Genomic DNA, 15,108 nt, shown 5'->3' on the forward strand with positions numbered 1-15,108 from the left:
TTATTCTGAATGAAAACCCCAAAGCATTCACATGTAATGGAGTATGAGCTGTGGCAATCCCATCAAAAGTACCTTGTGAAATTCTCTCTTAAAAGTCTATACATCTTTCAACAGCTGAGCTCAACTTAAAGCTGAAAGGCTCACAAAATAAACAAGAAAGCTAGGATGCAACAATGCAGGTAGGGCATCCTAACAGTTAATAGCAACCCATCTTTCTCCAATTTAGGATAAATTCTAATATAGCTAATGTGGAATGTAAAAAGCTATACTGAAGTAAGCTGGCTCTTATGCTGAATTCACCAATACCGAGAAAAATAAGTGATAGGTTTGATTTTAATTTCAAAATGCTTCAGAAGTTATTATAGTATAGAGGAACATGGCTGAATAGATAGGAGACAGATTCTTCCTTATGGGTTCTCCTGATGGCTTCTGCAAGGATCACATGTACAGATGTTAATATTGGTAACTACTACTTCTTCAAAGGATGCATTATTGGTGCTAGAAAAGAGTCTATGCATCAAGATAGCAAGCATAAACTCTGGTAGCTCCAGCTGACAGAAGTTTGTCAGCAGCATGACAAATTGTACCACAAGTGTCAGCCATGTCATCTACAAGTATAGCCACATGATCCTTCACATCTCCTGCTAGTATCATGCTATCCACTTCCTTGGCCTTGTGAATCAAAACAAAATCCACATTCAATTGGTCTGCCATGGAGGTCACTTTCTCGGCTCCACCAGCATCAGGTGAGACAATAGAACAGTTTCTCCACTCAGATGTATTCTCTAGTATGCACTTGAGGACAGTTGGCTCTGCATTTAAATTATCCACTGGGATATCACAGAAACTCTAAATTTGAGATGCATCTAGCTCCATGGTGATAATATAATCTGTACTTCCTACAGATAGCGTATTTGCAACAAGCTTAGCTGAGATTGGAGCCAAGCTCCTATGCTTATCTTGGCAGGCATAAGGGGAGCATGACCGCAGTAACCTGGCTGGCTGAAGCAATCTTGCAAGCATTAATCATGACCAAAAGCCCCATTAGATTGTCATTAATCTCACCACACATATTCTGAACAACGTAGACATTTTCTCCATGAAACGTTCCCCAACACAGGTCTCCTGGTTGCTGAATTTCTTAGCTGGTTGCCTAGCTCCAGGCCCAGGCGGTCACCAACTTTCTGGGATAAGTCCTGGTGGAAGCTCCTGTTGAAGATTTTGATATTTGGTATCTTGGCAACTACACAAACATGCTCAGTGGTTGCTACCACTGCTGCCACCGCTGCCAACACTGGAAGGGAAGTTAGCTGGGAGCCTAAGCACCAACAGTATTGCTATACTTCCATATTCCATTCGGTAGTATGCTCCATTATCTTTATCTTCAGTGTAAGGACACCTAGGTTGTTTCTTGTTTCTGGCTATTATGAATAAAGCTGCTATGAACAAAGTTGTGCAAGTGTCTTTGTGAGATGCAGGAGAATCTTTAAGGTATATGCCCAGGAGTGGTATATCTGGGTATTGAGGTAGAACTATTTCCAGTTTTTTTTTTTTTTGAGAAAAACGCTAAAGTAATTTCCCAAATGGTTGTACAACTTTGCACTAACACCAGCAATGGAAGAGTGTTCCACTAGCTCCACATGCTTACTAGCATGTGCAATCTCTTAAGTTTTTGATCTTAGCCATTCTGATTGGTGTAACCTGGGACTGCAGAGTTCTTTTGCTTTGCATTTTCCTGATGACTAAGGATTTTAAGTGCTTTTTAGCCATTTGAGATTTCTCTGTTGAAATTTGTTTGTTTAGTTCTGTATCCTATTTTTTAATTGGGTTATTTAGTTTGGTGGTGTCTAACTTCTTGAGTTCTTTATAAATTTTGGGTATGATTCCTCTGTCAGATATAGGGTTGGTGAAGATACTTTCCCAATCTGTGGGCTGATAATATGTTCTATTGGCAATGTTTTTTGCCTTACAGAAGCTTGGCAGTTTCATGAAGTCCCATTTATAAATTGTTGATCATAGAGTGTTCTGTTCAGGAACTTGTCTCATATACCAATGAGTTCAATGGTATTTCCCACTTTCTTTTCTATAAGATTTTGTATATCTCATTTTATGTGGAGGTTCTCAATCCACTTAAACTTGAGTTTTGTGCAGTGTGAAAAGTATGGATCTATTTTCGTTCTTCTACATTTAGACAGTCACCACTTAGTTTAGCCCTGTTTATTGAAGATGGTTTTAATTTGTATTATATTGTGTTGGGTTCTTTATCAAAAATCAAGTATCCAGTGGTGTGTGGGTTTCTTTTCAGGAGGTCTTTGATTTGATTGCATTGATCAATGTGCCTGTTCTTTATTAATTCCATGCAGTTTTTATCATTATTGCTATGTAATACAGCTTGAGGTCAGGGGTGTTTCTAATGTATATTGGCATTAAAGAACATAGAGAGTGTGGGTTTAGAACTAATTTCTTTTTCATAATTTCTCAACAATGTCAAGCACTGATGAGTATCTGTAAATTATTCCAACATCATATAATGTGGATTGAGCAATTCCAGCTGTGCTAATTTTTAAAACATCTGTACTCATTCCTACATATTCGTCTCATTATAAAGACCAGTTCTTAGAATTCTTTGCATTGCATATTTCAACTCAAGAATAAATTCTCTTGAGTTTAAAACATAGGTACACCCGTATTTGATATTTTTAACAACAACAACAACAACAACAACAACAAAAACAAAACAACTTTTCTTTGACTCCCTGGGTTGACATTTCTTTGTTGTTGTTGTTATTGTTATTTGTTTTGCCTTTTGTTGTTGTTGTTTTGTCTGCTTTAAATTTAACATCAAATATTCATATCTTTAAAGAAAGATTTTTCCCTGAAACTATGGCTCATTTTCTCCTTTTTTTATTTGAAGGGTTTCATTGTAACTCAAGTGTTAGGTTTGCATTATTCTCTCTGCTGTAGTTTTTACTTGTTTCTTATCATCTGAATATAATAGGATATGTTAAATATAACATTGAAATTCTCATTTGAAGTAGTGACAGAAGTCAGAATTTTAATCAAAGTGATTGGGATATAGAAAAATGATTCTGAAATTTTGAAATAAAAAATTAACTAAAGGGCAGCAATGAATGCATCTTTGGGATGTGGAGTCTCTGTCACACAGGCAATAGATATTGGTGGTTAAAAACAGAGGACTATGAATCAATTAAAGATCCAATACATTAACTTATGACCCTCATGGAAATCTTTTTACTAGATTTCCTTGGAAACCCTTCACTCAACTGAAACTAATACACTGCATCCTGTTTGAAACATGAAGATACACAATTGATGATGGTCAAATCCATTGCTTAATTAATACACTAGAACTTCCAAACATTGCATGATTTCATATTTCCATGTCCTATTAAAATATTGTAATGACTAATCATAATCACAATTTGAGACTTACTAATTCAGTAGATTATCTAAACAGAGGGTATTACTCTACAATGCAATATGTCTTTCTATTAATGCTATCATCCCATGATTTCATAATTGTCTTTGTAATTTGTATTGGTCTTATAAAGACTTTCTCAAATTATAGATCCAGGGAGCTGATATTCTGAATGTGTCCTTTGAAATTAGAATAAGTATCTGATTCCTTGAAGAAAAAAAATGAATAAATTGCTGTTTGTGCTTTATCTCCCTTTAAAACGAATGAGTACATTTTGTCTTAACTGCTCTGTACTTGGCATTCATTATCATGTTGAGTACACTATCATTACATCTCATTTTCCTGTGCTTTCTCTTTCACATTTCTCCCCTCTATTGGAATCCAGCTCCAAAAGATTTCTCATGGCACAGAATTCAGTTCTCTAAAACAATGCAATTCCTTATCCCATGCTGTTTTTTCTTGTAGTCCAGCTCTTCTTCCTGTTCCTTGTTGGTACATAGCTACTGCTAATATATCAAGGCACTTTATGAGTTAGTGGTTCTGTTGGATTTTTATGGCTATAATAAAATATTCATAATAAAATTTATAAAGAGGAAAGAGTGGTTTTTAGCTCCAAGTTTTAGTGATTCCAATCAGTGATGGCTCTGCAACGGATACGTATGTGACAATAAAATATAGTGGTGAGAGAATGTATGCAGAGAACCTGGTCAACTTATATTAAAAAAGGAAATAAAGGAGGGAGGGATAAAGACAGACAGACCCAATTTTTTTTTTTGAAAGCCCAGCCTGTGTGCTTCTCTCAGGTCATTCCTCTTTAAGGGTCCGGGATCTTCTAACATAACCAAAGAGTGGAGACCAAGTTTTTAATACATGGGCTTTTGGAGGACAGGCTTAAAACATAGCATTCTGGCTCATATAGCTAGTTTAACTTCACTTTCCATTAAAAAATATAAAGAGTTCATCACTAAAGTTTCAGCTTCTTCAGCTCTGTTTTTAAGTCAAGTCTGAAGTCTCCTCTGACATCAGGCAAACTCTGGTCAGTATTTTTGTAAAAAACAATGGTTATCATACTGAGCAAAACATGATAATGACACAAGTTTCAGAAGGGAGGTACAAGACAGAAACTGGACTAAGGAAAGACATAAATATTGGCAGACAGATGAACACTGAATTCTATGCTCAGTCTTTGGGCCATACCACACAACAGATGGACTTCATGGGTTTGGTAAGTTCTGTTCTATGACTCAATGGCTATTTACCTCAAAGTTATGTCTTAGGATAGTTTCTGCCTTCCTTGTAGTTGGTCTACATTCCTGAGATTCTGGTCTTCCTGAAATCTCCATTATAGCTTTGGCTTCTGGTTTCTAGTTCTACTCATCACCCTGTTAGTGGCTGCTTACCACAGAAACTCTTATCCCCACCACACACACACACACACACACACACACACACACACACACACACACACACACAAAGACAGAGTCAAAGACAGAATCAGAGAAACAGAGACACACATACACACAAACATAGTGGGAAACAGCCTGATGTGGGTGGCCAGTGATGCCACCTGTGATCATGTTGGTGTCTTGGCCTGTGTTTCCACCAGGGGCAACAACTGGATCCATGTGTCTGAACAACAGGGATCTATTACCACCAAAGGCCAGATGGACATTCTGGTCTTTACCACTACCCTGGGGCATGTTGATGTCTGAGGGCTATGCAGAGCTGTCCCTATTCCTCACCTGGGCTTTCCAGGAGGGCTGTCCCTGGGAGGCATGAAAGCAGAAGACCAGATCTCACCCCTATTGAGCTACAATACTCCAGAGAGCAAGCCCAGCACACTGCATTATGAGCATTGTGGGTGAATTGGCATCAAGGATATTAGTATGGGAGACCTAGCCCTAAGGTCACAAGAACAGAAAAGTTGTTTCTGCTTCTTACCAGCTGGAACACTCAGGAGAGACAGCCCCATACTTTACTTGGGCAGCAGAGAGCTAACCCTAGAGGTGGGGTCAAGCCAACCCCAAGAATGCAAGCATGGAAAGTTGGCCCTTCCACTTGCCTGACACGTGGTAATGTGGAAAGGGAAGTCTTCCCTTCCACATACTTCCCCTCAACTTCTGCAGCAATCAGAAAAAAAATGGGCCCTTCACCTAGTCTAGACTGTATAGTAGCGCTGGCCCTGGATGTAGAGGTTGTGGGTGATCTGGTCCTTCTGGTGTGAATGTGGAAGACCTGGCTCTACCTCATGTTGAGTTGAATATTAAAAAATTAAAATGGTACCATACTATGCTAGTGCCGGCTACTCTCTGGCCCTAGCATTCTTGTTGCCGTCATGGCTAGTCTCACATAGAGACTGCCCATTTCACAGTTCTCATGTTACAGACTCTGCTCACATTCACATGCATCTGCCCCCTCTGCTTACAGTCACAATTCCCAAAAACCCCATAAAATCAGAACGCTAGAGGCTTGTAATTTATCAAGAAGATTTATATCACTTCCTAAAACATCCACACAATAAACTCAGCACCAACTGACATTGATATAAATTGCCCACTAGATAAGACAAATTGCCCTCTAATTATTCACCTCTTATATGATATCCATAGATTCCTGTGGCTATTTCAAGCCACACAGATCTGAGTTGTCCTTCTCTTCCTCCATCTTCCTTTCTTCTCCCTCTCTGTACTCTCTCCTGCCTCTCAAAAACTCTCAGCCTTAATAACTTGAACCTTAAGCAGACCTTGGGCACTGGTTCTGCACCCAATTCCACAACACCCAGAGGAGGCTGATAACCCAGGTGCTCTAACATGCACAGAATCAAAGGAACACAGGTATACTAACAGTTCCAGGATCACAGAGGAATATCAACTCCTAGGAGATTGGATAGAGCCAGGAGCACTGGAGCTCTGACACACTCAAGGACATCAGGAGCTTGGTCACACTGGGACTTCAGTATCTCAGAGGCAGCTTGACTCCCAGGTGCTCATTCCAGGATAACAGAATACCAGAATCACAGGATCACAGAGACAACTGGACTCTGAGAAGTTCTGATACAATCAAGATCTCAAGGAGGACAGGCTCCTGGCAGAGACAGCTAGGGCAGGTAGCACTAGAGATAAGCAGATAGTGAGAGGCAAGTGCAAGAATATAAGGAACAAAAATCAAGGCTACATGGAATCATCAGTAACCAGTTCTGCCACTACAGCTAGTCCTAGATACCCCCATCACATCTGAGAAGCAAGAATTGGATGTAAAATCATGTCTCATGATGAGGATAGAGGACTTGAGGAAGGACATGAATAACTCTCTTAAAGAAATATAAGAGAACACTACCAAATGGGAGAAGGAATTGAACAAAACCATCCAGGATCTAAAAATAAAAACAATAAAGAAGCACAAGGAGAGACAACCCTGGAGATAGAAAATCTAGAAAAGTGATCAGGATTCATGATGCAAGCATCAACAACAGAATACAAGAGATAGAAGAGAGAATCTCAGGGGCAGAAGATACCATAGAAAACATTGATACAATAGTCAGAGAAAATAAAACAAAAAGCTCCTAATCTAAAACATCTAGGAAATTCAGGACACAATGAGAAGACCAAACCTAAGAATAATAGGTGTAGAAGATAGTGAAGACTCCCAACAAAAAGACCCACTAAATATCTTCAACAATTTAGAAAAAAACTTCCCTAACCTAAAGAAAGAGATGACAATTACCATACAAGAAGTCTACAGAACGACAAACAGATTTACTAGAAAATAAATTTGTTTCATTAATAGTCAAAACACTAAATGTTCAAAATAAAGAAAACACTAAAAGTAGTAAGGGAAGAAGGACAAGTAACACATAAACACAGACCAATCAGAATAATACCAGTCTTCCCAATATAGACAATGGAAGCTACATGCCAGCCCAGGTTACTATATCCAGCAAAAAGCTCAACTACCAAAGATGAAAAGGCTAAGATATTCCAGGAGAAAAGCAAATTTACATAATATCTGTACAGAAATCCAGCTTGACAAAGAATAACACATGGAAAACTATAACACAAGGAAGGAAACTATAGCCTAAAACAATCAAGGAGGAAAAGAAAATCAAGACTCTTTCACACTTTCTTCTTTAAAAGAGCTGGCCCTACGTAGTCCATGAGAGCAGGAACACTGGCCCAGCTGCTTATTTACTCAAGCACTCAGGAGAGCAGGCTCTGTTCCTCACTAGGGCACCACAGTAGAACTTACCATGATGGCATGGGTCCTGAGGCCTTAGTTAGGTAGGGTTCCATTGTGTGAAAAGACACCATGACCAAGGCAACACTTATAAATGACAACATTTAATTGGAGCTGGCTTATGGTTTTAGAGGGTCAGTCCATTATCATCATGGTGAACAGCCTGGCAGGAGCCAAGCAGATATGGTACTGGAAGAGCTCAGAGTTTTATATCTTGATATAAAGTTAGCCAGAAGGAGGGTTTGAAATTCTACATTGGGCATAGCTTAAGTACTAGGAGACCTCAAAGTCCATCCCAAGAGTAAGATTTTCTTCAACAAGGTGACACCCAGTCCAACAAGGCCATGCCACCTAATATTGCCGCCCCCATGGGTCAAGAATGCAAACACATGAGTCTATGGGGGCTAAACCTCTTTAAACCATCATACCTAGCTGACTTTATTTTACTTCTTAAGTTTTATATGGTTTATCATTAAAAAAACTTGTAACTAAATAAAAACATCACACACCAAAACTAATCAGATCCCAAATCAAATTACACACACACACACACACACACACACACACACACACACACACACGTTAAAATAAACATGTTTATTTTTTGACAATACTCCAAGAATGTCCTCAGGGCGTAACAGGTGAGATTTCATCCAAGTCTCTCCAGTGCCTTTATATTCCCTTCTACTGGACTACAGCTTCTTCACACTCTTTGAGCCCTGCACAACTGGACTTGAAACTTCATCATCACAGAACACAGAGAAGGAATGAAGGCAAGGGCAACAGGTTGGAATTCATCTCCCATTTTTTGCATGAATCTGACATGGTTCTTGTTTTCATTTTCAGTATTTACAGAGCAAGGGCTAAAGGCACCATTTATTTTTAACTACAGTTTAAAAGCAGTACATAGGGCATACTGCTTATTTGATTTTATTTTCACCCCTTGAAATATCCATTTTATTTTATGTTAGAATATATATTTGAAGTGTATTGTAATGAGTTGATATTATTTCAAATGCTGGTAGGAATTGGCCAACATTGAAAGTATAAGGTTTGTTGTTTCACTTTATGTCATCCTTTCTTTACTTTGCTTAAAAAAAATCCTCACTGTAAATATTAGTCATACAATAATCTATTTTTATTTTCTTGTTTTTCAGCATAATGGTAATTCTCATAAGCCATGTATTCTAAAATAAAACCACTTGCTAACCGATTCTGATAACCTTAAATTCACTCCATTTGTAGCTTAACTTCATATTTCAATAGTTTACAAGAATAATTTTTGTACTACTACTACTGTTATATATTATTATTAGATCATTATTGTTATTATTTAATTTTTTTACAGTTCAGTTGTCATTCCTTCTCTGGGTCCACCCTCCAACAGTTCCTCATATGATTACTCTTCTCCATCTCCATATATTTTATCCATGTATCTTCACCAAAATAAAAAAAATTCATGACAGAATTAGAACTAGAAAAACAATTAACATTGATTCCTTTCATAAGTTGTATCTATTCCATGTCTTCAGTTTCTTCTCATCCCATTATATTTACCTTTTCTTGGTTTTTATGTGTTACATGTAAACCCAAGGACATTCATTTAAATATTATTGGCTACAATTTTGCATATTAGAGAGAACATGCAGGTTTTTCTTTCTGAGACTGTGTAATCTTGATTAATATTATATATTTTAACTTTATTCCTTTCTCTGAAGATTTTAAGCTTTGTTTTTTGTTTGTTTTGCAATTGAGCACTATTAATGTATCCTCAACTGTATATAACATTTATAAATACTTGATCACACTGTGAATCCTGAGATTGTGTTGTTTACTAGAAAATCCTGTTTCTATTTGTTGTGTGGTCCAACTGTACCACAAAGTTTTACTCCAAGAGCTTTCTGCTTACTGTAAACAGGATTACATAAAGTCAATCATTGGTTAATAGGTGGAGCAAGCAACCAGGTGACAAGGAGTGAACACAGAAAAAAAAAGTCATAGAAAGAAACACATAAAGTAAAAGAAAGAGAGATTAAATTAAAAGGGTTTCTGAGAGAGCACGGGGAAGAAGAGATTCTTTATTGAATGTCATGGTGAAGAAAGGTCAACTGGGTGCTTTCTTTTTGAGCTATCAAGCTTTCATCCAGAATCTAGCAGCTTTGGTAAAATCAAACTGTTGTAAGAAACAACTATATATAATGATATACATACATATTTGTGGGTCATTGTCTATTCACCTGTTAATGAATAACTAATTTAAATAATTACTTTTAATTCCAATGTTATACTATAGTGAGTAAAAAAGAATCAACACGGTGTTGCATTTATCTCTGTAGTAGGGTATGGTGATATGTGAGTATATGTCCAGGAGTGATATAACTGGGCCATATAATTGTTACATTTGGAATGTTTTAAAACAAATATTCAGTTTGATGTCCCCATTTGCTGTATTAACTTTAATCCTCTCTAACAATGAGTTAATGGTTTCTTTCTATCTTCATTTTCCTCAGCATTTCTTATTAGATTTGTTGATAATAGACACTCAGACTGTAGTAACATGGTGTCTCAAAGCGATTCTAATTTGCATTTTCTTGATATTTAGGAAAAATGTAAAAACAGCTATTCGCCATTTTTATTACTTTTCTGAAAACTGTATATTCAGTTAATTAGCCCATTTATTGACTGGCAGATTTATTCTTTAGTATTTGATTCCTACAATTCATTGTAAAGTCTAGCAATTAAGTTCTTTTCTGAAGTGTAACTAGTAAAGATTTTCTCCCATTCTGAGGGATGCCTGTGAATTCTGCGTGTGTTTCCTTTTTGTAGTTCCATCTATTGACACTTGTGATCAGTTCCTCTGCACTTGGGGATCTATTTTCTTGCCTACTCCATAATCTACTAAAAGTGTAGAACATGTGGTTTGTTTTAAAAATATCAGGATTCCAGATTTTAAATTAAGGTTTTTGATCCATTTTGAATATTTAATTATCGTATTATATGAAGAACTTTTAGGGCCACTTCTAGAAACTTGGCAGAAATTTGACATTGGGTCAGGATAAAAAAAAAGTAAGCTCAGGTAGGAATCTGATTTTGGGTTAGAACAAAAACGTAGGCTTCAGGCATGATTATGACTTTGGGTTAGAACAGGGAAGTAGGTTCAGATATTTTGATAATCATGATAAGCCCCTAGAAACAGTGATCATGGGACTTTGTTTATTGCCTTGTTTGTTCCTTAGCCTAGAACTGACCTTCTTATCTGCATGTCATTGAAATGGTACAAAAGCATACTGGGAAAAAATATGAACCTGCTTTAGCCTCAGAACTGGCTGGGGTCATGCTACAGTGTTTTCTAATTGTCTTTTTCTTATTAATTATCCCTCCTTCTCTGGAGAACCAATTCACTGACTGAGCTGGCTTGGTCAGTATAAAATTAAAGATATAATTTGAGTTCATTCTCCTTAGATTGTAAACATCATTTTTGTTTTCTTGGATGGAGTGATTAGATGAGAGTTGTATCCAAGCTGTATGACTAAATAATTTGGGCTGAGCCCACAGAGCTTTCTTCTCTGTTCTAACTATCTCTGAGTTTGGTTAGAGGTTTTTTATTGTTATGATTAGATATATTCCTAAATGCTTAATTTGAGGTGAATTAGTTTGAACAGAATATTTATACTAATTTCTTTTTTTGGGTAGTAAACTGTTAGTATAAATATAGGCTGCGTTTTTTGAATATGAATTTTGTAACTTAGAACTGACTAAGGAGATAATGAGGTCCCAGATTTGATCACTTGGTAAACTCCATGATTGTGTGATTTCTTGAAAAAAACGTTGTTTCTATTTGAGGTGTGGCTTAACCCTAGCACAGATGCTTAATCCAACAGCTTCTTATTTATTGTAAATTTATTGTAAATAGGATTAAATAAGGTTGACCTTATGTTAAGAGGCAGAGTAAGCAACCAGTTAACAAGGAGTGAACACAAGAAAAAACCTGAGATAGTAAAAGGAAGTCAGGAGAATGGCTAGACAGGCACAGGAAGAGAGAGTTATTCAGTTTAAAGGTTTTTTTTTTTTTTTTTTTTTTTTTTTTTTTTTGTTGTTGTTGTTTTGGTTGTTTTTTAAACAGCATGGAGAAGGGGAGCTTCCTTTTTCTTCTGAGAAGTTGGCTGAGGGGAAAGGCCAGGTGGGACCTCTATTGGCCTCTCTAAGCTAGCAAGCTTTTGCCCTAGTTTCTGACTTCTGAGTCTTTATTGGTAAAATTAAACAATTCAGATTTTGTTAAAAATAACATTTGGCACTCTAGTGCCATAGTATGAGTACAGAGAAAGAGAAATCATTACAGCTGAGGACTGTAAAGGCCTGATAAAATATTAAGGCCTAGATAAAACATGAAGGCCTGGGTAACTTTTACCTGGTTAACCTACCATTTTGAGCTGTTACCAACATTATATGGAAACTTTTTCATATGCTGTTTCTGCTGTTCGTAGGAAACTTTTTCATGCCCAAGTTGATTGAATATTTTGTGTTATTCTGTGCTCTTAGAAAACATTCAAAACAGAAGTCAGAACTGCTTTGTATAGTTAATCACAATAAGATTGGACCTGAACAAACCACTCAACAGCACTTCCTGCACTTATGTATTTGCTTTTATGGTATTTGCCTTTATAAGATGCCCTGGGATGAACTCCAAAATAAGAGATACACCTGCACTGATTTAGAATAAGACTTACCGTTTGAGTAAGGGTTGAGTAAAGTTTATGTTCCCAAGACCTCCATGCAAATTGAGATTTTACTTAGCAGAAAAAGACATCTGCATGGGTCTGACATTCTAGTTGGCAAGTTAAAACATGAATGTTAGACAACTCAAGTCCCATCTAGGTCGACAAGTTAAGACATATTTGTTAGACAAGGCCAGGCCTCTGCTACCGTTGGATATCCCAACAAATGGGAGCAGGATAAGTGTACCCCAAATACATGTTCCTAAGGAAATCTCCTATACTGGTTGATGAAATAACCTAGCACAGATGTTTGTGGATTTTATGCTTAAAAGCCCTATAGGATCTTAACTCAAAATCAAAGTTCAACTTTCAAGCATGAAACATGATCTCAATCCATCAATTCTGGAGCTGTATGCTCAATAAACAATTTTCCTTCTGGTGGTGATCAGTGTTTGAGTGGTTTATGGAACAACTACTGGGCCCTAATATGTACAAACTAAGGAGTCATCAGATATTAAAACTCAATTGGGAAGGCCTCAAGAAGAGAGTCAAGAATGTAACATGTTTAATTATGGTAAGCCATACCCTTTGAAAAGAGATTTTATGCAAGGAGTTCCTAGAAATAATTTTTTTCCTAACAATATCCAAAAAGAAGGCCCTACCCTTCAGGAGTATGCAGAATACAGTCATTTGTAGTATTGTAAAAGATGCCATTGGACTAATGAATGCAGATCAACAAGGAGGAGCAAAGTAACACTTTGTCATTTGAAACATGTGAGGGGGTATCCTACAGACCCCAAAATCAAATCTGACCCAGTTATTCCCAATTTGGGGGAAACTCATTCATAGAGCAATTAAAAAGTTTAAGTCCTGTTGTTAAAAACAAAACTGTTCTGTATGTAATCAAGAACAGAACAGCTTCAGCATATAAAACAAAAATTTCAGGAGAGACAGGAAAACATGTATTTTGGAAATAAATGATCAGAGACCAAAGGTAAAAATACAAACAAATAGCACTGGAATTGATGGTTTCCTAGGAAACCTAGGAGCAGATGTAACAATTTTACCAAACTCTTGGCATTTGGATTGGTTTTTTCAGGAGGTTAATATTCAACTTCTAGGGACTGGAACTTTATTTCATGTAAAACAATGCAAGATGGGTCAAATGTATAGAGCTAGAATGATACATAAAAATTACTCATATGCAGCTAATATAGGCATTAATTTATGAAAATGTGGTTTGCTGAAGCAGCAATGTTAAAAACAGATTAATATTCCTCCAATCTCAAAAAAAAAAAACAGAAAATAAAGAATTATTCTAAGAAAAATATTAGACCATATTGTCAAGAGCAGTCAGAGACTGTCCAGATTGTACAAAAGTAAGTCATGACAGGTATTAGTCTTTTGAATATACCAACCTCCCTACCTTTAAAATGGTTAACTGACAAATCTGTATGGGTAGAAATTCGACTTTGATCAAAAAAAAAAAAAAAAAAAAAAAAAAAAAAGTACAGGCACAAGAACATCTGGTACAGAAACACCTAAATTTTCAACACATTGAAGAATCTACCAGTCTATGAAATTCCTCTATAAGTTTTATAAAAATAAATAAGGAAAATGGGAGATGTTAACAGATTTAGCCATAAATAAGTTGAATCATCCAAGAGGCTCTATATAGCATGAAATCCCATTGCCTTATTCTTATTTAAGTCATGACCTTTGATACTAATTAATTTAAAAGATTCTTTTGCAACCCCTTTGCATGAAAATGATAGGGAGTGATTTGCTTTCTCAGTTCTGACTTATAATAACAGTTGTCCAATAAAGGGCTATCACCGGAAAGTCTCACCAGAAGGAATGCTACACAGTTCAACTTTGTGTCAATATTTTGCACAATAACCTTTAGAAATAATTTGTAAGCAGTTTCCTTGATCTAAAATTTCCCATTATTTGGATGACATCTTACAAACTGATTCAGATGTAGATACATGGGTGGGGGGGGATTGATTGTATAAAGAGACTTTTGTCTTGTTAGGGATCACAAATTCTTCTGAAAAAGTACAAAGAGGAGATTCTATCAATTATCAAGGATATGTAATAGGTCTTCAAAATTTTCAACCACAGAAAGTACAAATCAGAAGAGATCAATAATTGCTGAGAGATATTAACTGGCTATGGCTTAGAACTGGATTGACTACTCAAGCACTAAGTAATTTATTTAAAAAATTACAAGGTGATAAGTACCTAAATAGTCCATGAAAATTATCAGCTGAGGCTGAAAGAGAATTGACTCTTGTAGAAAGGAAATTACAAGATGCACATGTAAATTGTTGGATTCAAAGTTGGATTGCATTTTGGTTATGTTACCTTTACTCATTTTACTGCCGAAATTTTTATACAGAGAGAAGATAATATCTAATGATAGATAATTTTGGCACACAGAATAAAGACCTATGTAGGAAAGCATTCTGAACTAATCCCAAAGGAAAATGAACTTTCATCCATTATCAGGAAAAGACCCATAAGAAACCGTGTTACTCTTTATTAATGTTGAAATTGCTTCATTAATGGGCAGAAAATAATCATTCAATTTCCCGAAGGAATTAACCCAGTCCTCAAAGAAATGAAATTAGGAGAATGTATTTGTTTCATTTTGGAGTTTGAAAAAATAAAGTATGTGTATGGTATGGATACATAGGTATGGATACATACTCAGAATTA

The 15,108-nt window shown here is 36.4% G+C and overlaps 1 pseudogene across 1 annotated transcript; it reads right to left on the minus strand.

Moving 5' to 3' along the window:
• Window positions 1-349: 349 nt before the first annotated feature.
• On the minus strand, window positions 350-5,139 carry LOC308429677 (ribose-phosphate pyrophosphokinase 1-like; annotated as a pseudogene). Its single transcript has 2 exons — window positions 5,007-5,139; window positions 350-1,294 (listed from the first exon to the last, which is right to left on the minus strand). The product of its transcript is annotated as a ribose-phosphate pyrophosphokinase 1-like (transcript).
• Window positions 5,140-15,108: the final 9,969 nt, after the last annotated feature.

This window comes from Micromys minutus, assembly GCF_963924665.1.
Source record: "Micromys minutus genome assembly, chromosome: 14".
Classification (NCBI taxonomy): domain Eukaryota; kingdom Metazoa; phylum Chordata; class Mammalia; order Rodentia; family Muridae; genus Micromys; species Micromys minutus.